The 26,504-nt window shown below is 42.1% G+C and overlaps 1 long non-coding RNA gene across 3 annotated transcripts; it reads left to right on the top strand.

Moving 5' to 3' along the window:
* Window positions 1-14,214: 14,214 nt before the first annotated feature.
* LOC113885514 lies at window positions 14,215-17,365 on the top strand. Of its 3 annotated transcripts, none has more exons than XR_003509235.1 (4): window positions 14,215-14,349; window positions 14,728-14,803; window positions 15,347-15,461; window positions 15,959-17,365. It is a non-coding gene; the product is annotated as an uncharacterized LOC113885514 (long non-coding RNA). The 3 variants fall into 3 exon arrangements; XR_003509236.1 differs by lacking the exon at window positions 14,215-14,349 and adding an exon at window positions 14,365-14,651; XR_003509234.1 differs by lacking the exon at window positions 14,215-14,349 and having other exon boundaries at window positions 14,368-14,803.
* Window positions 17,366-26,504: the final 9,139 nt, after the last annotated feature.

The raw sequence follows: 26,504 nt of genomic DNA, 5'->3' as shown, positions 1-26,504 counted from the left end.
GGAGCAGAGGAAATTTTGAAATAATAGTGGCTGAGAATTTTGCAAAATTTGACAGGTACCAAACCACAGTCATGATTTCATTAAGAACGAAAACATTCTTGGCTGGTCTTCTCTTTCTTGGATCTCCTTTTTTAAAAAATGATTTCCCACTGGCAAAATCATGATGTCTCATAGTACCTGATCTATGTATGATCTCCTAGAATACAGAAACATGACAGGCTGAAATCAAACACCATTGATACTATTTACTCACTTTAGGAAGAAACAAAACTATGGCAAAGAATAGGATGTCCTTAATTTGATATAGTTCGCCCACACATTTTTCTAAAGCGTCCCTTTCTAACTACACTTGCTTGCCTGATCTGCCTGCATTCTTGTGCATGTTGACTCTTCACCCAGTGAAACGTATCATGGAAGTAATTCCAGGTTTGGTGAATCAGCATTTTTTTACGTGTTAACCAAAATGCACTCTTCAGTATTCTGTTATCTGAACTAGTTTGAAAGCAGCTTATGATACACGTGTATGTTCTTTGTTCTTATTAGATTCTTAAGTACCTCTTCCCTTTAGGAAAAAGCATATATGCTAATTCTTGGGTGAATTTGTATAATGATAGAATTCAGATATTATTTCCTTGTAAACTCCACTTTCTTCAAAGGGCCTTTGAGGAAATCTGTGAACAAATTCCTATACTCATGCTTGTGATTGGCAAGTCTACTTGGACCATGATATCCAGTGTCTGATCCAGGGGTTTCCCATGAGGATTTTCTTCCAGCCCATTGTTGAAGACAAGTGGAAATTTCTCCCTGAAGGAAACATCTCTGCTTTGTCCATTATCCTCTGCATCATTTTATCCTTTAGGGTCTTAGCTTCATTTTGACCACCTTGGGAAGTACCCTGGGAGGATAAAAGCAGTGTACAGAAAATGTGAATTTATCATTACAAAAACCATGTTGTATTCTGTATTCCTGATTGACAGAAACTGGTGCAAATGTTGCTGTGGTCTTGGCAAATCCCATTCAGTAAAACGGGACGGAATTTTCACCACATATAGATGACAAATGTCATCACAACAGTGAGTGACTTTTATTTCCAGAGATTATAAATAAAATATTCTCTGAGGTGACCCATTCTCTTATATAATTTATATTTCAAATCCCCCCTTTCCTGGGTGAAGAAACTAAATCTTTTGCTTAAGGGCATGCCAAGTGCTCATCAATTAATCACATTCATAGCAAATATTAAGCATCCAGTGTGTGTAAAGAAGTCTAAAGAAATTCCATCCCAGACTTTATGAAGGTCACAATCTGGGGGATAAATGGGTTGTATTCAAGGAGAAAGCCCAAGGGAAAATATGGACCTGACATCTTTCAAATAAGTATTTCATGGTTAGAGAAATTCACTGGGCATTATTAATATGGACTGGATTAATTTAGGCCAGGCCATGTGACACGGGCAGCCAATGCTTGAAGGAGTAACACCCTGCAAGAGAGAATAGGTTGAAGTGAGTTTGGAGGCAAAAATTAGGGACTTCCCTGGTGGTCCAGTGGTTCAGAACCTGCCTGTCAGTGCAGGGATCCCAGGTCCAATCCCTGGTTCAGGAGGATTCTGCAGGTGCAGGGCAGCTGAGCTCCTGCCTCACAACTACTGAGCCCATGAGCCCACGCTCTGCAATGAGAGAAGCCACCACAATGAGAACCTGCGCTCTGCAACTAGAGGAAGCCCGCAGGCAACAATGAAGACCCAGCGCAGCCATAAGTAAATTAACTAATTAAAAAGAAGTCATTTGCAAGCAATTGAAATTTACCTCTTGGCTGCATACAAAAGAGAGCCCTTACAGTTTTCCCTAATATTTTCAGCCTACCTCATAGAGCCTGGGACACAACCCATGCATGGGATGCAATGAAGCACTTGCTGAATCCATTAATTCAGGCGTTCATTTTAGAACAGAGAGAGTTACGTGCCTGATGTAGTCTCTTCTTACTCTGTCAACTGCCAAAGCAACTTAGAGGCCTAGTTCCTTAGGCCTCAGGTTGTAAGCAACCAGAAAGCAGAGCCTGGCTCTTGCTCATCCGTATTGGCCTTCAAGGAGTGCTAGTTTAATTGTGATAACTTGACTCTTACTCTTACGGAATTCCGGTTAGTGGTGCTATGGAATGAATGTTTGTGAAGTGCAAATTCATGTTTGAAAGCCAATCATGAATGTGTTGGTATTTGGAAGGGGGGCCTTTCGGAAAGTAATCAGTCCATGAGGGTGGAGCCCACATGAATGGGATTAGTGCCTTTCTGAGAAGAGACATGAGAAAGATGATCTCTCTCACTCTGTCAACCATTTGAAGACACAATGAGAAGATGAATAACTTCAAAGCAGGAAGTGGCCTAACCAGACACTGGATCTGAAGGCTCCTTAACCTTGAACTTCCAAGTTTTCAGAACTGTGAGAAATAAATATTTAAGCCATACAGTCTGTGGTTTCTGTCATAGCAGGCCAAATGCATTAAGTCAAATGGAAAGCCATTGTTCTTAAAATGACTTGCAAAGTGACACTAAGTTTTTAATATCACCATGTGAAGAACCTGGACTAATGTGCACATATTATATATTAGACTGCCTTTGAATTTCATATTATGAGCATAAGTGTTTTATATATATATATGTGTGTATGTATATGCATATATATTACATTTTATATATGTTTAGTGTGCTTAAAATTCACTGACTGAACTGATTTACAAACATGAGACAACTGTGACTCTAAGTGGTTAGAACAACGTCTTACTTCTGTGTTGGCCACTGAACACTGGCAGCATTGGTTAGTATAATAGCAAAGGAAGAAAACAAACCAAAGCAAAACTGTAGCCTGAACAAATGCCAGTGGTTTGCATACATTTTTAGTAGTGACTAATCTTTTTAAAATAAAATTTTAGGGGAAATCCCAGCAAAATCATAAGAGCTAATATTTTTTGCACACAAACTATATGCCAAGGATCCCATAATAAAGTTTTAGTTAATTAATGTCTTTTTTACAGAAACCCTACAAAATAGAGTACTATTGTCATTCCCAACTTCCAACTGAGAAAACTGAAGGGAAGAGAAGTGATCCGACTTGTCCCAGGACGTACAGAGTCAGTCTGTAACAGCCATGATTTGAATGGAAGCAGTCTCACTCCGGAGCCTGCGTTAATCACTACATGATACTCTCTACCTTTTGCACACCATGGTTCTCCAGAGTGTGTGTGTGTGTGTGTGTGTGTGTGTGTATAAACAGATTTTATTAAGGAATTTGCTTATGTGATTATGGAGTCTGTTTAGTTTAAAATTTACAGAATGGCCAGAAGGCTAAAGACCCAGGAGAGATCTTTCCCAAGAGTGAACTTTGGACTTCATTGATTTTCTTTAATGATTTTCTATTCTCTATTTCATTTATTTCCATTCTAGTCATTATTTCTCTCCCTTCTTCTTTCTTTGGGTTTAGTTTACTTCTTCCTTTAATTTCTTAAGGTAGAGTTTTGGTTATTGATTTGAAACTTCTTCTTTTGTGATACAGGCATTTCCCTCTAAGGCTTGCCCTAACTTCATCCCAGATTCGATATGCCGTGTTTTACATTCATTCATCTCAAGGCATTTTCTAGTTTCCCTTATAATTCCTTCTTTGCCCTATTTGTTATTTAGGAGTGTGTTGTTTAATTTCTACATTATTGTGAATTCCCCGTTTCCTTCTGCTTTGATTTCTAATTTTATTCCACGGTGATTACAGAACACACTTTGCATGACTTCATCCTTTAACATTTACTGAGGCTATTTTATGGCCGAACATAGTGTCCATCCTGGAGAATGTTCCATGTGCGCTTGTTAAGAGCTTGCCTTTCCCCACTGCTGGGTAGAGTCTATAGAAAGCTGTCAGGTCGAGTTGGTGTATAGTGCTGTTCAGGTCTCCCAGTTCCTTTTCAACCTTCTGTCTTTTGTTCGATTCATTTTGGGAAGTGTGATGTTGGAATCTCAGTTATTACTGACTTGTCTATCTCTCCAGTCACACTCTTAAGGTTTTGTTTCCAGTAACGGGGGCTCTGTCATCAGGTGCACCTACGTTTGTATCTTCTTAACGGAGTGACATTTCACCATTATAAAATGCCCTTCTTTGTCTCTGTACCAATTTTTGTCTTAAGGTCTACTTTGTCTGTTGTTGTAGCCACTCTAGTCCTCTTTTGGTTGCTTTTTACACACCATCTCCCTTCATATCTCTTAGTGTTCAACCTCTTTTTGTCTCTGAACATAAAGCATGTCTCTCCTAGACATGCACTGAAAACTCATTCCAATTCAACCGCTTTCTGTACATGCTCACCAGCAGTAGTTTTAGGTGAGATGTTGCGCTTGGTCCTGTGACGTTGCCACAGTAGGTAAACAACCACTTATAAGTGCTTCACAGACACCGTCTGGCTGGGGACAGTTGAGTGCAAAGCCCAGCAGAACGCGGTAACGGCTGTGAGGGAGGCAGAAGCAGCCTGGCCCGTTCACGTGAATGCAGAATGCTTGCTCAGCTGACTGTGGAGCTCAGACTGCGACGGAGCACATGCATTCAGCCTTCGGGTCAGACGAGGCTTCAGGAGGGGAGCTGAGTTTGTGGCAGGAAGGAGCAGCACCCAGAGGCATTAGGTCATGGAACCACAATGTGTGTTCAGCATCTAGCATGTAGAACGATTTAACAGATAACTACAGCATGCGTCGGAGAAGGTAATGGCACTCCACTCCAGTCCTCTTGCCTGGAAAATCCCAAGGATGGAGGAGGCTGGTAGGCTGCAATCCATGGGGCTGCTAAGAGTCGGACACGACTGAGCAACTTCGTTTTCACTTTTCACTTTCATGCATTGGAGAAGGAAGTGGCAACCCACTCCAGTGTTCTTGCCTGGAGAATCCCAGGGACGGGGGAGCCTGGTGGCTGCCGTCTATGAGGTCACACAGAATCGGACACGACTGAAGTGACTTAGCATAGCACAGCACAGCATGCGTGGGAGAGGAATGGGAGATGAGGCTGACAAGTTGGACAAGGTGTTAGAGGCAGAGATCTACTGACATGGTGAGTGTTTAATTAGATCTAGAGTGGTAGAAGCTAGGAAAAAAACTCACAGCAAATGCTTCAGATGCTTAAACTTCTACTTCTACCCACTTAATTTGAACCTTTCCCAAAGGGAAAGGAAAGTATAACACCTCTCATGTTCATCATTACCTAGTTGGCATTCAATAAGTATCTGCCAACTAAGCCATTAGATAAATGGAAATGAATAGTGAGAGTCATACAGGGAACTAAGCTCAGTGGCACGTGCGCCACAGAGGCCAAAGCCATTGGAAGTCACGTTTCTCCCAACACCAGGCAAAGACAGGGCAAATGACAGAACCAAGGTCCAGGAGAGAACGTCAGCCTTAACACATGTAACATTCAAACACGAGACTACAGAAAAGGGCTCGTATTTGAGGCAAAAGGTGTGAGTATCCAAAGTATCTGCCCTACTTTGCTTCTGTCACTTTAAGAGCTTGACGCCAGCTGGCAGATGCCAGGCTCTGCCAGTTCTCCCTGTACTGGCTAGGAAGAAATGAATGGATGATCGCCTAATAGAGTATTAACTTCCCTTAGTATCTTTCACTTAAGTAGGGCTGATGGTGTTTTAAAGTTTGTTCATAGTATTATTGCACTGACTTTCTTTATGTGAGGCAACAAGGGAGAAATGATTTCCACTTGGTTTGACAATGAAGAAAATGAAGCCTAGAGGGATTCTATGGCTTTTCTAAGATCTGGTTTCTAAATGGAGAAGGTTAGATTCATCTCAGGTTTTATTTGTTCAGTAGCCAAAAAGTCTAAGTGTCTTCTATGTTGCAGGCATTTGCTGAATGCTGAATAAACCACATCCCCTAATTCAAGGTCAGCAGAGTCCAGAGGGAAGATTCTAGTTCATAGAACAGGAGGACAGAGTTAATGTGCACTACCTTTCCAGTTATAAAAGCAAAAAAAAACAAAAACAAAAACTGGATACATGTAACCAGAATAAAGTATTTTATAAAACATAGCTGAGCTTAATAGAAAAAAAAAAGAAAATTCCCACATGCCAGAAATGAAAAAGAAACTGGAGGCTAGAATAAGTAGCTTGTGGTCAAAGCCAGCATTGATAATCTCCAATGCATATATACTATTTTTAAATAGTATGCTTAAAGCCAGCAAAGGAGTGGAATCTGGGTGTGGGTCCACTTGCTGAATGGGGACTGAATACCCAACCAGGATGAGGGAGGGAGTGGGGGATCTGCGGAAAGCTTCAAGTTGGATCCGAGTTGACAGAGAGCTAGGAATCTGAAAAGGCTGTGTTTCCATAAAGGGACATTCAACACATGGAAGCAATAGGAAACCTACTGTTCACCTGGGCTCTGAGTAGGTATTAGTAGGAAGAAAGGTAACCTCTGAGGTTTCAAAACATCCAGTCCATGCCATGCACAGGGGTGGTATGGTGTTCAAGTGCATTACTTCCACATGGTATGAGAAGCCCTAAGAAATGGGTGTGAAACTGGACCTAATCAGGTGCCCTGCAGTAGCAAAGGCACAGCCTCTCTGTAAGGGGCTTTCCAAGTCTAGAGAGCCCAGAGTCCTCATGTATCAGTAAATCCCACAGAAGACAAACTTTAAAACAGGAATTACGAACTACATGAGACAGCTATCAACTATGAGAAAGAATTAGAGGACACGGAGAACATAAAAATAGTATATATGCATTGGAGATTATCAAGCTGTCTGAAAGGGACTAAAAATAAGCCTGTCTAAAGAGATGGGCTTCCCTGGTGGTTCAGACAGTAAAGAATCTGCCTGGGTCAGGAAAATCCCATGGAGAAGGGAATGGCTACCCACTTCAGTATTCTTTCCTAGAGAATTCCATGGACAGAGGAGCTTGGCGGGCTATAGTCCATGGGCTTTCAAAGAGTCAGACATGACTGAGCAACACTTTCACTTTCAAAGAGATGAAAGAATGACTTGAAATTCAAATGAAACAATAGATTCTGGGTGGAAATACAAAAAAAGAAAAAGCAAGACAAAGCTAAGTAATTCAACTTTCAGAAATAAATATCCAGTAGTTAAGATAAAAATGTGCCAACAGATTGAACTTAATTGAAGAAAAGAATGAATGCTTGGGAGACTGAACTGAAGAAAGTAACTGGAGATAGAAAATATGAACAAAAGTTTAAGAAATACAGAGAATAAGATCTAATATAAATCTAATAGGAGTTCTAAAAGTATTAAGAGAAAGGATATAGGGAGGCCATATCAAAGTCATAATATTTGAGGATTTGCCAGACATAATACACCTTGAGTTGACATTGTGTAACCAAGCCCCAAGGACAATAAAGAAAAAGTTATCCATATCAAGAGCCATGATAGTCAAGCCACGCAATACTGCAGGCCCCTCGGCATGTGGAGAAGACATTTACAGGACTAGTTGCTGAGGAGCGGCCTAAGGGCACAGGAGAGGCTCGTAAGAAAGGACAGCTCCAAGTGCACCAGAGACAGGCTAAGTAGTGTGGCTGCTCTAGAAACCCGATGGGAGCGGTGTGCGTGCACACTCAGTCACCTCGTCATGTCCAACTCTTTGGGATCCTGTGGACTGTAGCCCATAGGCTCCTCCGCCCATGGGATTCTCCCAGCAAGAATACTGGAATAGGTTGTCATTTCCTTCTCCAGTGGATCTTCCCAACCCAGGAATTGAACCCATGTCTCTTTTACATTCACAAGCAGGTTCTTTACCAATACCGCCACCTGAGAAGCCCAATGGGGAGATGTGGGAGCCAAATAGAACCAGGTGATGGGACACTGAATCAGGGACCAACTTGGTACGCTCAGGGGAAAATGAGGCAGTTAGTGTGGGATCGAAGGATGGAAGGTGGTCGTGGCAAGAGGGAGAGCTGCAGAGAGAGGCAGAACTTGCTGTGAGAGAACTGTGCATTCTTCCCGAGACGCCCAGGAGGATCACTAAGGATTTTAAGCATGGCAAAGACAGGGCAAAACTTAACTCCTGTTCTGTTTAAGGGATGGACAGGAAGTGGATATAAACAGAATCAGGGGCGTGAACTAGCAGACTGTTACCACAATTCAAGCATGAGGGGGATGATGAGGGTGGGAACCAGGGGAGTGAAGAAAGGAGAGAGCCCTGCCAAGGGTTATGTGCAGAACATGATTTCTGTAGGAAAGGGAAGAAGGATAAAGGATGACTTCCACGTGTCTGGCCAGGGAACAGGAATGCCTGTCAGAGCATATAAGCCTTCCAGCCTTATAGCCACGCAAGTTTTATAATATATTTCACGGTCTATTCACTATTTACTATTTCAATATCTCCCTTTTAAGTAGCTAATACCAAGCATCATTGATTCATAATTATTAACTCACTATTATGGATAATCTTGAAAGGAAATTCATGTTTGGTTTGGGACCAGTGTTTACCTTTGCAAGGTAATGTTGCATAAACAAGTAGCAGTAGAATGTTTACACCATTTATCTGCTACGTAAATGGTGGGAGGCCTCTTTAGAAAGGAAGTAAAGACTTCTTATTAGTGTAGGGAGGGCTAAAGCATACTTGTAAGTGACAAGCATTTGTGGTGAGAGGTTGGAGAAGACGATGTTTATAATCTTAGTGGTTTCTCGGTATTGTAAAAGGAGTGTTAATGCCATAGATAATAAGATACAGCTGATATCCCAAAGGCCCTTCCTTACAGGATGGTAGACAGCCGAGGCTGGCCTTCTCCACCCTTCCCAGTCCTCATGATGAACGGCATGGTGGACACAGGGCTTTTAGTCCAGAAACAGGAGAAAATAGCAGTTTTCTACCTGTGAGCAAGTTGCAGGGTCAAAGGGAGATATTACTGAATGTTCATAATGTTTTAGAGATTCTTCATACATGAATTCTAAGTGAACTCACTTCAGACATAATTGTGAGTATTGCTGTGACTATTTTAAAAGTGAGGGAAGCACTCAGAGAAGCGCTTTCCACTCAGAGAAGCACCTTGGCCAGTGTCACAGCCCATGAATTGGGAGAGATGTTTTGAAGGCAGCCCTGTGGGGTTCCTCCTGTGACGCCACCTGAGTCGTGGGTGCTGCTGCTGGGCCTCCTTGCAAGTCCTGCACTTCCTCATGAGTGGTCTCCTGGAGACCACCAGGGCAGCTCAGGGCAGTGGCCAGGCCCCACTCTTCCGTCCGCTTATTGTGTGGTCTCCAAAATTCACTTAACCTCTTGCTGCCTTGACCTCCCCATCTGTGAAATGGGGATCAAATTTCGTTGCTGCACATCTGTCTGCCCAGTGAAGCCTCGATGCTTAATGATTAATGAGATCATGAGCGGGTAGGGGTTGTGCCCAAGGGCAAACTCATTTATTATGAAGCAGAGTCCATTATTTCTTCATCCTTTCACACACTGACAAAGCTTTTTTTTTTTTTTTTTAAGTATAATAAATTAAGGTAAATTTTAACCTAGAATTTAACTGCATAACATTTAATAATTACAAACTAACCGGCTAAAAACCTATAAATTAGTTAATTTTGTGAGATTACTATCTGAGAAAACTGGCTTATTTTTGGTGCTGGTGTAATTTTCGAGTTTAACCAGATTTAATTATTTTATTCCCCAAATAAAATGTATTATGGACAAAGGGACATTTTGAATCACCAGTTCTGGAACTCCTTTAGCATTTTGAGGTTTAGTTCTTTCTCAAGGGAGGTCTCTGAATAGCTTAAATAATTTCAAACCAACTCTCAGCTTGTTATGACTTTCCCAAACATTAGGACTGAATGAATTTCTATGTGTTTCTTTTAAAAGTTAAAGCTAAGTGGTAAGGAATATCAGTGTTACAAATCTTATAAAGATATCATTGACAAATACAGTCATTAGATTGGATACTTAGTCATCTTTCTGTGTGGGATTTGGTAAACAGTGCCTACCTAGGGGTGGTTCAGAATCTTGAGGGACAGATATTTATGTGAGTGTGTCTACTCAGTTGCTCAGTCATGTCCAGCTCTTTGTGATCTCATGAACTGTAGGCTGCCAGGCTTCTCTGGCCCATGGGATTTTCCCAGCAAGAACACTGGAGTGAGTTGCTCTAGGGGATCTTCCTGTCCCAGTGATGCACCTCTTGTATCTCCTGCTCTCTACCACTGACCCACCTGGGAATCCCGTTTATGTGAGCCAATCCTCTAAATACAAAGCATAGTTCAGTTCAGTCGCTCAGTCATGTCCGACTCTTTGCGAACCCATGAAACACAGCACACCAGGCCTCCCTGTCCATCACCAACTCCCGGAGTTCACCCAAACCCATGTCCACTGAGTCAGTGATGCCATCCAACCATCTCATCCTGTGTTGTCCCCTTCTCCTCCTGCCCTCAATCTTTACCAGCATCAGGGTCTTTTCAACTGAGTCAGCTCTTCGCATGAGGCAGCCAAAGTATCGGAGTTTCAGCTTCAACATCAGTCCTACCAATGAACACCCAGGACTGATCTCCTTTAGGATGGACTGGTTGGATCTCCTTGCAATCCAAGGGACTCTCAGGAGTCTTCTCCAACACCACAGTACAAAGGCATCAATTCTTTGGCATTCAACCTTTTTATGGCCCATCTCTCACATCCATACATGACCACTAAAAAAACCATACCTTTGACTAGACAGACCTTTGTTGGTAAAGTAATGTCTTTACTTTTTAATATGCTGTCTAGGTTGGTCATAGCTTTTTTTCCAAGGAGCAAGCATCTTTTAATTTCATGGCTGCAATCACCATCTGCAGTGATTTTGGAGCCCAGAAAAATAAGGTCTGCCACTGTTTCCACTGTTTCCCCATCTATTTCCCATGAAGTGATGGGACCAGATGCCATGATCTTAGTTTTCTGAATGTTGAGCTTTAAGCCAACTTTTTCACTCTCCTCTTTCACTTTCATCCAGAGGCTTTTTAGTTCCTCTTCACTTTATGCCATAAAGGTGGTGTCATCTGCATATCTGAGGTTATTGATATTTCTCCTGGCAATCTTGATTCCAGCTTGTGCTTCATCCAGCCCAGCGTTTCTCATGATATACTCTGCATAGAAGTTAAATAAGCAGGGTGACAATATACAGCCTTGACGTACTCCTTTTCCTATTTGGAACCAGTCTGTTGTTCCATGTCCAGTTCTAACTGTTGCTTCCTGACCTGCATACAGGTTTCTCAAGGGCAGGTAAGGTGGTCTGGTATTCCCATCTCTTTCAGAATTTTCCACAGTTTATTGTGATCCACACAGTCAAAGGCTTTGGCATAGTCAATAAAGCAGAAATAGATGTTTTTCTGGAACTCTCTTGCTTTTTCGACGATCCAGCAGATGTTAGTACTTTGATCTCTGGTTCTTCTGCCTTTTCTAAAACCAGCTTGAACATCTGGAATTTGACGGTTCACGTATTGCTGAAGCCTGTCTTGGAGAATTTTGAGCATCACTTTACTAGCATGTGAGATGAGTGCAATTGTGCAGTAGTTTGAGCATTCTTTGGCATTGCCTTTCTTTGGGATTGGAATGAAAACTGACCTTTTCCAGCCCTGTGGCCACTGCTGAGTTTTCCCAATTTGCTGACATATTAAGTGCAGCAGTTTCACAGCATCACCTTTTAGGATTTGAAATAGCTCAACTGGAATTCCATCACCTCCACTGGCTTTGTTTAAGGCCCACTTAACTTCACATTCCAGGATTTCTGGCTCTAGGTGAGTGATCACACCATCATGATTATCTGGGTCATGAAGATCTTTTTTGTACATTTCTTCTGTGTATTCTTGCCACCTCTTCTTAATATCTTCTGCTTCTGTTAGGTCCATACCATTTCTGCCCTTTATTGAGCCCATCTTTGCATGAAATGTTCCTTTGGTATCTCTAATTTTCTTGAAGAGATTTCTAGTCTTTCCCATTCTATTCTTTTCATCTATTTCTTTGCAATGATCATTGAGGAAGGCTTTTTTATCTCTCCTTGCTATTTTCTGGAACTCTACATTCAAATGGGTATATCTTTCCTCTTCTCCTTTGCTTTTCACTTCTCTTCTTTTCACAACTATTTGTAAGGCTTCCTCAGACAGCCATTTTGCGTTTTTGCATTTCTTTTCCTTGGGGATGGTCTTGATCCCTGTCTCCTGTACAATGTCATGAACATCCATCCATAGTTCATCAGGCACTCTGTCTCTCAGATCTGGTCCCTTAAATCTATTTCTCACTTCCACTGTATAATCATAAGGGATTTGATTTAGGTCATACCTGAATGGTCTAGTGGTTTTCCCCACTTTCTTAAATTTAAGTCTGAATTTGGCAATAAGGAGTTCATGATCTGAGCCACAGTCAGCTCCCGGTCTTGTTTTTGCTGACGGTATAGAGCTTCTCCATCTTTGGATGCAAAGAATTTAGTCAGTCTGATTTCGGTGTTGGCCATCTGGTGATGTCCATGTGTAGAGTCTTCTCTTGGGTTGTTGGAAGAGGGTATTTTCTATGACCAGTGCATTCTCTTGGCACAACTGTATTATCCTTTGCCCTGCTTCATTCTGTACTCCAAGGCCAAATTTGCCTGTTACTCCTGGTATTTCTTGACTTCCTACTTTTGCATTCCAGTCCCCTGTAATGAAAAGGACATCTTTTGGGGATGTTAGTTTTAAACAGTCTTGTAGGTCTTCATAGAACCATTCAACTTCAGCTTCTTCAGCATTACTGGTTGGGGCATAGACTTGGATTACCCTGATATTGAATGGTTTGCCTTGGAAATGAACATAGAATTAGAATTCAAGGGGGAGTCTCATACTCATGGGAGGTTTTAGACAGAGCATATCTTTTCTGATATGCTTCTCTGATACTCTCCTGGAGCATTCTTTCATTCATTGCACATGCTCAACATGAGCATAACTCTACCAGATTGAATAACAGGGGTAGGTTATAAAGATCCATAGGAATGAGTTTAAGTCTCCGGTACCTACATAGAGAAAGATGATGGATTCAGGCTAGTTTAAGGGGGATGGCCCGTCTCTGACTGGTGTCACACCAGAGTGAAAGCAAGGGATTCTTCCAAGAGACAGCAGACATTTGGATTTTTATGTGAAACTTCTTGTTCAAGTATTAGTGATTAATTGGAAAACCACATTTCTCTAAACACCAGATGCTTGTTGTTGTTCGGTTGCTAAGTTGTGTCTGACTCTGTGACCCTAAGAACTGCAGCACGCCAGGCTTCCCTGTCCTTCACTATCTCCCAGAGTTTTCTCAGACTTATGTCCATTGAGTCGGTGATGCCATCCAACCATCTTATCCTCTGTCACCCGCTTTTGCTCTTTCCCTCAATCTTTCCCAGCATCAGGGTCTATTCTAATGAGTCCCTTTGCATCAAGTGGCCAAAGTATTGGAGCTTCAGCTTTAGCATCAGTCCTTCCAATGAATACGTGTTGGGCCAAACAAAACTAGTTCATAACTTCTGCTCTAAATGTTTTTTTCTGCCCCCAAACTCTCTACTTCCATCAACTACTCCCATAATTACTCACAGGAAACCATCTGGCCTCTGTGTCTGAAGCAGGAATGTTTCACAAGACATCTGAAAGTGCGACTCTCAATTGTGGTTATTTGGTGACATAACTACCTCATTTTTCAAAGAGAGTCATTCTGTTATTAATTAAGAGAATGGAATCTAACCTGAATGTGTTGCCTGAAGAAACCCAATTCAAAATGTATGTACTAACAGGTAGCCAGATAAACATTCTCCTTTATAAAATCTTTTATTTACTCATTCTTCCTTGCTCGGAAGCCCAATATACATTATTTAAACTCTCTGTTGGTTCTAAAGTATTTTAATTTTAAAAAGGTGGGAGGTGGGATTTTGAACCACTTTAGAAGTTGGTTTCCTAAATATTTCTATGTTATCATTTCCCTTTGTGAGCAAAAGCCCATTGAGAAGGAAGGAGAGATTCGGGACTCAGTCCAGAATTAGATGGATGTACCATAAATGTCAGTCTAACCCACTACAGCAATTCTCAACTCCTGGTGGCCTTGGCTCATCATCTTTCAGTGCTTGTGGAGAGTGGCCAAAGTGAACAAATATGCCTAAGGGCATTGGACACGCCTGCCCAGCTCCCGTTTAAGTCAACAATTGGTCTGAAGCTGTACTCTTAGTGAAGTAGAGAAGAAAAAGATTTAGTAGTGCAATCAACAAAAAATATCTCCCTCACTCTATTGCATCTATTTGAACATGCTGGACAGGATGACCTGGGAGGTTACAGCAATCTTTCCTACAGCCTCACACGAATATAAACAGTAGATGCCTGTGAAGGACTCTTGCACATACACATATTCCCAAAGGTAAATTTAAGTTAGGCATAGACAAACAGAAGGCAGTGGCTGTGCCTCCTTTGAGATTGAAAGACCACCCTGGTCTCATTGGCAACAGTAGGTCAAAATCTACCACTTGTCCACTGATTAGTGTCTGGTTTGGAGTAAGTAATGGTAATTTGCAAGATAACAGCAGCTTGATGTTTGCAATTCTGGTGAAGAAAAATATCAGCTGAACTCACTGTGTGTTTCTTTTTGAGCAACACCACTCTCTGCTCCGAAGAGAAATTATAAGTTTGAGAAAGAGTTCAGAAATATCTCAGAGCCATGATGTAAGTTAAACAAAATGTGCTTGCATTAGCGAATCGTGGCCCTGATTTGTTAACCTTTGAATTTCTCTGATCCAAGGCACTTATTATACCTGGTTGCAGCTGAATACAGATATTGACAGAGACGTCTGAGAGGAGAAACCAAGATCGTTTATGTGAGTATACAATATGGCTTAATAAGGGTGAATGGGGATTTGCACCAGCAGAAATTTCTCATGGTCTAACAAGACAGTTTGTTTCAGAAACTGACATTTATTGAAATGGGCTTTGGATAATTACTTGTTTTTTCTGTGTTGCTCAGATATTTTGCTCCTTTACATTTTAGTAGCCATTATTATTCTGCAGAAAATGCAATTATATTAATATTGCATTTACCAAGTATCTCTGGCTCCATTATGAGGAATCAACAGCAGGTTTAATCACAAACCAGAATATTAATTGTAAGCCACATCTTTAATTAAATAATGGACCTTCCATAACAATAAGTTACTCATGTTTATTTGTACTTGGGTGAAAGAGAAAAACAAATTGGGTCTCAAGGTCTTTGGAGGATGAATTCAAGGACAAAATACAGAAATATAAGAGTATGTTAGTGTATTCCTGAACATGATTTCAAGAGCAAATGCCTAGTCTTTTGGAAAAGCTCCTACTTGGGAGGATTTTAATATCTTATGGTTTCAATCTCTCACATTTTACAGGACTATGTCCTCATTAGGATCTCAAATTTCACGGGCACCACAAGGCTACCCCAGCTCAGATTTAATCAGCAGCAGACACCCATCAGAAGGAAGGAAGGGCCATCCCTGCCCCCTGGTAAGCCCTCCCATTAATGAAATATTCACCAAGAAAACAGGACCAGGATACAAACAAACAGCACTGGCCACGTCCTCACCCCGCTTCTAACCTCCTGTGATCTTTGGCTTCTGTTCAGTAATTGTATTTATTTTGATTTCATTAAAAAATGTGAGAGATGGAATTCCACTTAGGCCTGAAGTTCAAAGATTTATAGCTCAGATACAACAAAGAGAGCTGTCTCAGTGTCCGTATTAGTTTGGGGTTAGGAGTGCTTGTATAGTTGGGATGTTTTCCTGCAAATGAGGTAACAGACATTCCTCATATGTTCTCAGCAGTTTACAAATGATTTATGGTATACCATCGTAATCATTTTCCTCATTCTGAGCTCGATAACTGCATTAGGTGAGGTCCATCTCACGTTACAAATTGCCACCTCATTTTCCCAGATTTGTGAGATTAAAGACAAAAATGCTTCAGAGATACCACAGATTGAAATAAGTTTATTCCATTTGTAGATGTCTATTTGCTCCAAGAGCCAGGCCTGCAGATATGAAGATGAGTCACCGTTCCAGCAGTGTCAGTGATGTGACTGATACTACATGTGTCAGAAACCATACTCACAGTTTTACTAGTACACTTTGAATCAGGAATCCAGCTGGGAAACAATTCCCAAACCTATGTCGCCGGACATTGTTAAATACGCTCCCATGATCAGATTCTTCATCAACAGGAGTCTCCATTCTGAAATATCATGATATCCCTTAAACATGGAATCCAAAAAGAAATGAAACAAATGAACGAGACCGAAACAGACTCAGATGTAGAGAACCAGCTTATGGTTGCCAGGGGGAAGGGCTGGGGGAAGAGACAGTTAGGGAATTGGGGATAGACATGTGTGCACTGCTATATTTAATATGGATAACCAACAAGGACCTATTGTCCAGAGCACAGGGAACTCTGTTCAATGTTATATGGCAGCCTGGAGGGGAGGGTTGTTTGGGAGAGAATTGATAGCTGTGTATGTATGACTGAGTCCCTTTGCTGTTCATTTGAAACAATCACAGCATTGTTAATCATCTGTATTCCAATATAAAATAATTTTTTTTAAAAAAGACTTGAAAAAAAATAGGAATCTGTATTCTCTATGCCCCTAAGTCCATAAACCACACTGTCTACATGAAATAGAGTGAGTTTTCATCAGAGTTCCATTTTTGGGTGGGCTTTTCATCCTGAGCCTTATCTGGCAGGACTTGATCAGTTGAAGAGGGACATTCATTTTGTCATGCTATGTGCCAATCTAAAACATCACTGCACATAAAACCATATACAATGTATTCCGTGCTTCCAGAGAGAGATAAGGAAACTGCAGTTTGGAGAGACGGTCATGTGCTAGCACTTGACGGAAATGGAGGAGAATCAAGATTCGGGACAAAGAGTCCCCTTTAGCTTGGTGATGCGTGGACTTGACTGATAAGTCAAGAGCACAGGACAGAAAAGCTGAGAGGGGACACTGGGCACGTTTGCCAGAAGGAGGAGCAAGGCAAGTGCTGACTCAGATGTGGACTGAAGACACTGAGTCCAGCCAACGTACGCTGGAGAGGGGGACACAGCGAGAAAGTGATATGCTCCCCAAAGCTGATGAAGCGCCGTGCAGAGAAGTCAGTGTCTGGAGCCTGGGTCTGTGCATCTCAACACCATCAGCTTCTGACAGCATGCGTGGCTCTGAGGGGCACTTCATAGCATTTGCTGGGAAATAATACACCGCAGATGAGTCCCAGGGCAGCTGAATTGCCAGGACATCTAGATCAGAGTGTTTTCCCGATAAAAGCAGGGCACTTTCATTTTCAAGGCTTTCCCCACCATGGAAGTCCGGCTGACACACTAGGTGACGATCACCCAATACAGCAGCTATTACTACCGCACTTGTCTTCAGTGTTTTTATTTTGCTTTTCTTTTCACCAAAAATTGAAAGCAAACTCCCCAAAGGTTGGCCTCAATGATTCTTTCCCTCTCTTTCCTTTGATTCATGCAGAACATTCAGTGTGTGTGTGGGGCGGGTGGGGGGGGTGGGGATTGTTTTCCGTTTCTTCTTCTTAATTTCATCAGATGAGGACAATTAAAAAGTCCTTAATTGTCTAGAATGGGCATGGTTTTAGCACCAATTTATGCCTTTATCCTAATGTGTCCCATATTTAGAGTAGCAGATTCTTTGAGATTTAGGGTTGTGTGAGCACAAACAACGGGTGACACATTTCTGGAGATGGTCAGTGTCATCACCCCAGGAAGCCTCCAAGACTGAGCTCACAGCCTTAAGCCATGAAGAGATGGCCCCACTGTTTCTTTCTGTCCACACTCATGTTGACAGTTCTTTCACCATCACTCCTATGTCAGAACTTTATAAGTACTCAGATAGATGCAAGAGCAGGCACTTTAGAGGTGAAAAAAATCAACCACAATTATATGGACATACTTGGCAAGTAAAAATGAAAGGAAAAAAAAAAAACAGGGAGAGTATAAATATGAAAAACTAAGAATGAGAAATAGTACCTAGCCACAGGTGTGGACTTCAAATTTTATAAGACAGCATTAAGATTAAAATCACATTGTGTTTAAAAATATCTATGCAAGTCATTATTTCCCAGGGAAAAGAAAGGACCAAGATGAAAAAGGAACATAAAGCTTGAACAAAGTCACAGTCATAGAGATAAAGGTGGAAGGAACATGGCTGGACATTTCTGTGGTGATAACATTGATATTTTTTTAAAAGCTTGCAACATTCAGACAATCTTTACATTAGGTGAACTGTTCCAGAGAATATAGAAATGTGAAAAATTTCCCAAATTACTTTTCATGTTATTATAACAGGCATGCATGCTCAGTTCTGTCCAACTCTTTGCAACCCCATGGACTATAGCCCGCCAGGCTCCTCTGTCCATGGAATTTTTGAGGCAAGCATACTGGAGTGGGTTGCCATTTCCCTCTTCAGGGGATTGTCCCAACCCAGTGACTGAAACCGCATCTCCTGAGTCTCTGGCATTGTCAGGCAGATTCTATACCACTGCACTATCTGGGAATCCCTGTTAGCATAGCAGTGGTGTTCAGATTTGAAGATACTAAACCAAAAATGAAAACTCTAGGTTGAGCCCATTTATGGATAGGAAGATAAAAACTCTAAATCAAAGACTAGCAAATAGAATTCAGCAGTATATTGAAAGAACATGTCTAAGTTTTCCTTAGGAACATATTTCCGATAGGTTAAAAATACATCTATTAGGAGGTTACCTAAATTGGCCAAAGGGAAAATGATACAAGTTCATTTTAAAAAATGAAAAATTTATCATTGGATAAATTTCAACATACATTCTTATGAAAACTGTAGGCAAAACAGTAAGGAGAATGACAAAGAATATCTAATGAAACTCAATAGACATCATTAATCATGATGATGAAATTCTTGCAGCATTGCTTTTAAAATCAGATGCAGAGAAAGGGTATCTATCATTATTTACCATTTTTCTGGAAGTCCCAGCCACTACACTGAGATATGAAGACAAAAATAAGGTTATAGTTATTACTCATTAAGTGAAAGTTAGAGATGTTTTCATTGGTGGCCTTGTTAATCTCAGCGGCTTCCTAGTCTTATATTCAAATATGATACCTAACATTGGAAGATGAAGTTGGGAATCCTAGCCCTTTCTCCATCAAGAAAGACCAAGTGGTGCCAGATTCGTTTTTACTCTTTGTTATATGTTGAACCATCCGTCCTCCAAATTCATATGTTGAAGTCATAAGCCCTAGGACCCCAGAATATGACTGTCTTTGAGGCTTTTAAAGGGATAATTAAGTTAAAATAATTAGTAGGGTGGGCTGTAGTACATGACTGGTGTGCCTATAACAAGAGGAGATTAGGATACAGAGAGAGACCGGACACACCCACACACAGACAGATGACCGTATGAACGCACAGTGAGAGGACAGCCCTTGCAAGCCCAGGAGAGGGGCCTCGGAAGAAACCAACCCTGCTGGCACTTTGATCTTAGACTTCAAGCTTCTAGCAATGTAAGACATACATTGCTGTTGTTTAAGCCACTAAGATGGTGGTATGTTACAGGGCGGCCTGACTCACTAATAAGTCTATTTTCTCACTATGTTCTTGTGTTCTCGTTGAGGTCCGTGATCTGGGCCTCGCTTGCATAGCTCCCAGTGGTAAGACCCAATCTTTATGACCCAGTTTTGTGCACAGGTAACTGGTGGTGCAGACCTAGGAGACTTCTATGAATCTCGGTAATTGCAAGTCTGCCTGATGGATCCGACATAGTCCAGTTTCAGAGCTGTTGCTACAAACCTGCTAAATGGCGTCACTGCTACTTGCCTGAGACCACGGTAGTGCTTCCGGTGAGGCTTTCCTTTCCATGTTCGCACTAAGCTCTGTGCTTCAGAATTATTTCTCAGAGCCGTTTGTCTCTGATGGCTCATGTGCCGTGGCAAACAACTGCTGCTTAGAGTGCAGCTGGTCCTGTTTCCAAAAGCCCACCTGATTTGGTCCTTTGAATGAGCGTCTTGTCAAACTCCCCATGCTCCATCTCCACACCCCAACCCCTAAAGTGGATTTTATGAGTTTTTCAGAGATCCTGACACTTCTTGCCTTTCTTGAACAGCTCTGGCAAAGTACCCTGATGGTGCAAGAAAAAAAAAAAATGTTTCTTAGTTCTGTCTAAGGCACTGAGAGCTCCAACCTAAATGAGAGACAGCAGTCTAATGAGGAGCAGATGCAGGCATAAATGCCTTAGCCAAAGGGCCAGGAGAGTTGAGAAAGAGGAAAATACCAGTATTGCCAAATCCATCGGAGCTAAGAGTTCAGACACATGTTTCATTCAACTATGGTTTGCACTTTGGTAACTCACTAATTAAGGCATTGCCCAATTGAAGAGCTCAGAGTCTTATAGAATTAAATAATAAACGAGTTTAACTGAAAGCTGCCACTTCTGAACACACTCAACGGAAGAAATGTCTTCATTTGTCTTTAGAGCTTAAATCTGCAATAATCCAAATGAAAATCAGTGACTAATTACCACATTTCTGCTGAGTGGAAAAAAACATGATGTAGCAAGAAACACATTGAGAACCTGATGTTTTGTTTTGTTTCTACATCATGCATAGCAGCTTTGCCGTGAAGACACAGCCATGTGTTACACACAGAATATACACATGACAGCCGATTCTTCCACCTACGTCTTCATTTGGTGAAATCTCTACAGACTCATATCTTGTTAGTGTACTTCCCTATGAATGATCCTTATGGGAGGAACTACTAGCTGCCTGCTCTTTCGGGAAAAACTGGATGATAATAACAAAATACTACAAAAGTCATGAAGTTTCCTTCCTTCATCTTTTTGCTGTGCAGACACCCAGAGAGGAGGGAGGCAACCCCCCTGGGAGCACTCAGGTTTGAATGGTGCACATGTATAAATCCTATAATACGAATCCAAATCTTTGGATATTCAGCAATGACACTGATTTTCACCAAATGACTGAGGAGGAAGGAGAGGAGGGGAAAATGAGCATATCAGAGGCCTTAGTGTCTTTTTCAAACTTCATCCACTGGCCATTTTTCCTTTGCTAATTTTTCTTTTTATTTGCTCCGAATTCTGGAATTTCCTCCTAAGAGCCATATAACATTACCTTCAAATGAAGTGAAAATATTCTTTAAAGAAAATGTTCTTTAAATATCTCTGAATGCTCCAGATCTTTTTCTCTAGTGTTTAGTCTTTTTCGTAAATTATAAAAGTAAACTAAAAAGTTCACTTCTTGATGAACTTGAACTTCTAATATTCAAGTTCACTAAAAGCATTAGAAAATACAGAAAAGCAAAAGAATACCACCAACAACAGCCTCCCCGCCACACTGGGACAACCACTCAGCCCCCCATTAGAGTATACTTTTACAAACCTTTTCTGTGAAAATTAAATTGTGTAACTTATTCTTACATCTCTGAGAAATCGTCCCGGATAAGCTACTGTTGGACATTATTTGCTCTGTCTTTTCACTACTTTAAGTTCTACAGGGTAGCAACAAGCTTATATTGAGTCACATTTAAAGACATTAGAAAAAGTTTCTGAAAATTATGATTTACAAAATTACTTAGTGAAATGTGTTCAAAATGACCTAGTAGTTAGATGTTTGTTTTTGACCCAGATGTTGTTTGACCAAACAGTCTTGTTTTCCAACCAGAATGTGGGCCAATTTACTTTAGGCCAGTTTACCTTAAGCCAATATAATGTTGCCAAAGTCATACGTAACAAATCTAAGAGCCTTTCTCAGTGTTTGTCTCAATATTCTCCACTTGACACTTTTCATCCTTATCCTTGTATGGTGTCTTTCCCTTCAGCCCACTGTAAACACTTCTCCCATTCTCCACCTGGCTTTCTGCCTAAATTTCTGTTTCTTCAAGGTTTCTGCTCTTGAAAAGTCCAAAATCTCATGGGCATATACAAAGTGCATAGCACATAGGAACATCCAGCCACCCCCAAAGCAGTATCCACTCATTTTTTTCAGCCTTTTATCTTAACACAAGGATAGCACGTACTTTTCAATGTCTTTTAGGATTCATAAAAATGCTGAGATAAGTTTCATTTCCCCTACTTGAGTTGACAACATCGAGACACAGAGAGTGCGTGTGACTCTCCCAAGCTCGGAGCTGCATTTTAAAGATCTAACGATTGGAAGGTTATTTACTGCCCTGAGCTATTTGCAATATTTGGATATGAGAATTAGCTTTGTATGATGTTGAAAGAAATTTTAAAACTTAAAAACTGGGCCCAAAGCTAAAAACTTGCTGCATTTTCAAATTCTATTAAGGCAAATTGTTTCACAAACCTTAAATTTTCAACTGTAAATCACATTCCCCTGGGCAATGCAGAGCTATTATTTTGAAGTTAAGAAAACAGACTCCCCTAGCAATTGTTCCTGTGAACTTGGCTGGCACCACAGAATGTTCTGCAGCAAGTCAAAGCAAAAGTATTTCCAGGGGCCCTATTGCTCAATGTGACTTTGCTTATATTTGGTCAAGTTTCACAGAACAAGAGGAAAGTGCTCAGATCGAGCTTTGAAGGGGTCAGCGTGGCTCTGCTAGATGCCAATGGCTTTGGATCTGATCTAATACAGAGAAGTGATCGATACTTGGAGTGTGTCTCCTCTTCAGCAGTTATTACCCTGAGCATCTACATAATCACTTAATCCTCACTACAAACCGACTGAGGCACACGAAGGGTGGAGACCTTGCCCATATCATCAGCTAATCCTGCGAGAGCTTGAAGCCCTGCCCAGATAGCCTGGCTCAGAGATGCCCTGCGAGTCAGCATCCCCATGCTCTCTACAGTCAGATCTGTTGCCCCTGGCATTAATATGAGTTCTGCAAAAGCAATCCATACAGTTCTTAAAAACAGAATAGTTTTGGCTACTATGAAATATACTGCATTCACTCCTGTGTAAATTCACTGCTCAGTCTCAGTCAGCCCCTTCCAAAATCATAGTAGGTGGGAGGACGAGTGATGAGTGATGCAGTGGTTGAGGCTGTGAATATCACCTTCCTCTGATCCCACACCACCTGACTCCGTGGATTCGCACGTCTATGCCCCACACTCCCTGTTGCATCCCCCTCCTGCATGAGAGCCCACCCCCACATCACACAGCATGAGTCATCACTGTGTTGGCTTGAATTGGAATGGAAGAGATTGAGGAATGTGACTGTGGTTCAGAGGAAGAAATCTGAACCTTTTGGAGGGGGTCAGGAAAGGCTACTTGGAGGAGGCAACATGCATCTTGAATGCTGGTGGGGTCTCCATCAGGAGTGAGTGAAGGAAGGTTTACTCTAGGGAGTGGAGAGAAAATCCCATGGGCAGGAATGAGACAGATCAAGACTCCAAGTGCTGGGGACAGTCAGGAATAAGGAGAGTTCAGATGGCCAGAGCCCAGGAAGGGTGGGGAAGGAGCAGGGGAACTGGGAGGCCTTGACTTGGTGTGGTTTGCCTCCTAGCTGTCTTTGGCATCCTTTCTTCGACAGGCCTACAACACCCCCCCCCACCACCACACACACACACACTTTATATGTGATTTCCTCATATGCTTTAATGCGAAAAAAGCCTGAACCTCCCAACCCCACTCACCTCTAAAAGATGATGAGTTGAAATGTAGTGGAAGGACTCATATGCCCAGCTGAAAACTTTCAATGTCAGGTAATAGGGTGAGGGGAAAAGGAGATTCTGTTAAGGGGTTCATACAAGAGATTGGAGCTACAGAGCTAGATACTATGATGGTAAACCTACAGGGTAGCAAGTGAACCAGGAAAGGAAAAGGGGAGGAAGGAATAAAGGCTGGAGGGAAGGAAGAAGAGAAAAGGTTGGTAAAGAGGCAGGAACCAGGGAGGAGGCAGAGTGCATCTCCAGGAAGACACGTGAGACGGGATGAAGGGCCAGAGCGTTCTCCTTTGGACCCTTCCTCTCAAGCACTCATCCTGGGTAAATCTAGCCCGGTCACAGGGCAGCACGGTCACGTTTTCTGTCCTCATTCCACGTTTCACAGGGAGAGGGGGCCTTTCCACTTGACAGAAGAAACTACTGCATGGAAAGATGGCCAAAATAAACGTGGTGCTGGAGGGATAAGTTCAGGTGCTCAAACAAATGCTTGTGGTGGAGCAGTAAGAGGGTTCCTGTAGCCTATTTAGAACTCGTCATGAATCCAACTCATCTGACATTGTGTTCTGGGTTTTGGTTGTCTCAAAAGGTAAAATAGAAAAAAATAATTAATGTGTTTATTAATTAAGGTCAGGCTGTGCTTACCTGTGCTCAGGCCCTCCTGTGTGTCAGGCACTATGTCGAGCATGAGAGGAAATGCTCTGATGAGCAAGACCCTTGATTTGTGTAGAAATGAGGGGAGAAGGGCATCTGAGTGGCAGGAGAAAGAGGCCCCTCAGAGCCCATCCATTTTAAATCCCCAGTGAATTCATCCCTTCATTTGTGATGCTATTTATTTATGGATAGGAAGGAGGCACAAGGAAAGAAAACATTTTCAAATATTTACATAAGAGACTCTGGCTTTGAAACCTTCACTTACGTACATTTTGTAGCGCTGGTTTGATCCTTATGTTAAACTGATTGCACGTCAAGCTCTGACAGGACATTTGGGATTCAATTCCAGTGTTGGTGACACAAATGGAGAGAAACCTTAGCGCACACACTGTCTTCTTTTTCTGTCCACGGGAAGAGATACTTTCAAAGAATACGGGGAACGCTAATTCTGGCCAAACTAGGATTGTATGTTGCAAGACGGGAAAGTGTCTGCAAGCCCAGCTGACGATCCCATAGTTTCTTCCAAGGATTACGTGAGTTGAGTTTCCCATTTCAAACCCTGGCTCCAGGTCTGTGGCTTTGTCTTTTAAAGAGAATGCCAGAGCCCAGAAATCCATTTATTCCACGCAGCAGGCAGGGCAGAGCGGCACAGAAGTAGACACTTCCTCGTCGGTGTCCTTCCCTGCAGCTCTTATCCAGGTGTGTAGGGGCACAGAAGGGACCTTATTTTGAGGTAATATCTCAGTGGGGAGTTGTTTTTCAAATGTTCCCTTCTCCGTATACATTATAAAGGGAAACTGTTGGCTTTGCTTTCTTTAATCATAAAAAGCTGGTTGTAACCATTTCAGAACTCCATTACCAAGTAGTTTCTTTAAACAATGACAATTTTGGCAATTGTGCATCTCAGCGTTAACAGACTTGACCCGGTATTCGGATGGAGACTTGGCCAAGAAGCCTCCTTCCTTAATAAGAACCTTGGACCCAAGAATTTCACATCCAGACCCAGGCTGGAGCTGTTGGTTATTTGCTAGCTCCTTGGATTGGAAGAGGAACCCCTCCCCCACCATCACAAAACACCTACCAGCAGATGCACACACAGACACGCACACACACACACTCCTCACCCATACTGTCCTCTCCACTCCATCTTGACGCCAGGGAAGCAGGGAACCTTTAGGACCGGAGACAAGTACAGCATTGGTTGTCTTATTTGGGGATCTCTCTATCTGTATTACCCATCACCAGAGGCTTAATTGTGGAAGGAAAATTTAGCAGGCAGATGGCAAGGTTGGGGAGGCTAATTTACTCCCCAGAGAGAGGGCTTCTGCAAAAGGTAGAGAATCCTGACACTCTCTAAGAGACTCCACAATCTATAGGGTGATGAGGTCACTGTGCCCATGAGACCTTTGCTTATCATGGCCTGAGCACCAGATGAATATTCCAAATAGCTTAAGGGGCGTCCTGTCTGAGGCTGGGTGCAGGGTTCCTAAGGAATGGGACAGGGCCCAGTGGTGAAGGACCCCCAAACTCTTCCAACTCTGATCCCCTGATTTCTCCAGGAGGTACCAGCTTTTAGCTCAGGGAACCTCGGCAGCCAGGAGATTTCTTTTTCCACATGAGAAAGATTCAGCTTGCTAAGTTGCGTCAGTTGTGTCTGACTCTTTGCGACCCTTTGCACTGTAGCCCACAAGGCTCCTCTGTCCATGGGATTGTCCAGGATTTTCCACTTCCAGTAGGAGTGGGCGGCCACTTCCTACTCCAGAGGATCTTCCCACCAAGGAGCAAACCGGCATCTCTTATGTCCCTGCACCAGCAGGTGGGTTCTTCACTACCAGCGCCACCTGGCAAGTCCGGAGCGACTCCGCACTTGCGTCCAGATATGCACCTAGTCAGTCTCTCCGCACAGTCCGCTGCTTTCCTTCATTTCTTCACTCCCCGTTCTCCCCCGATCCAAGTTTTCACAGAGTCTCACAGTGCACCAACTTCCAAACCTCCCTCCAGAAAAAAAGGATAATCTGAAGACTCCTGTATCTATTTAAAAAGTTGAATTAGTCAAGAAAAACCTTCGCATAAAACTCCTCCATTTCAGAGAGCTTCCTTAGTGAAATCTACCAAAGGAAAAATGATACAAACACTTCCAGAAAATTAAAGAGGACGGAACACTTCCTAACTTATTCTTAGAGGCCAGTGTTACCATGATACCAATTCAGACAGA

This window comes from Bos indicus x Bos taurus, chromosome 28, assembly GCF_003369695.1.
Source record: "Bos indicus x Bos taurus breed Angus x Brahman F1 hybrid chromosome 28, Bos_hybrid_MaternalHap_v2.0, whole genome shotgun sequence".
Classification (NCBI taxonomy): Eukaryota; Metazoa; Chordata; class Mammalia; order Artiodactyla; family Bovidae; genus Bos; species Bos indicus x Bos taurus.
This window is presented reverse-complemented; position numbering and strand designations above follow the sequence as displayed.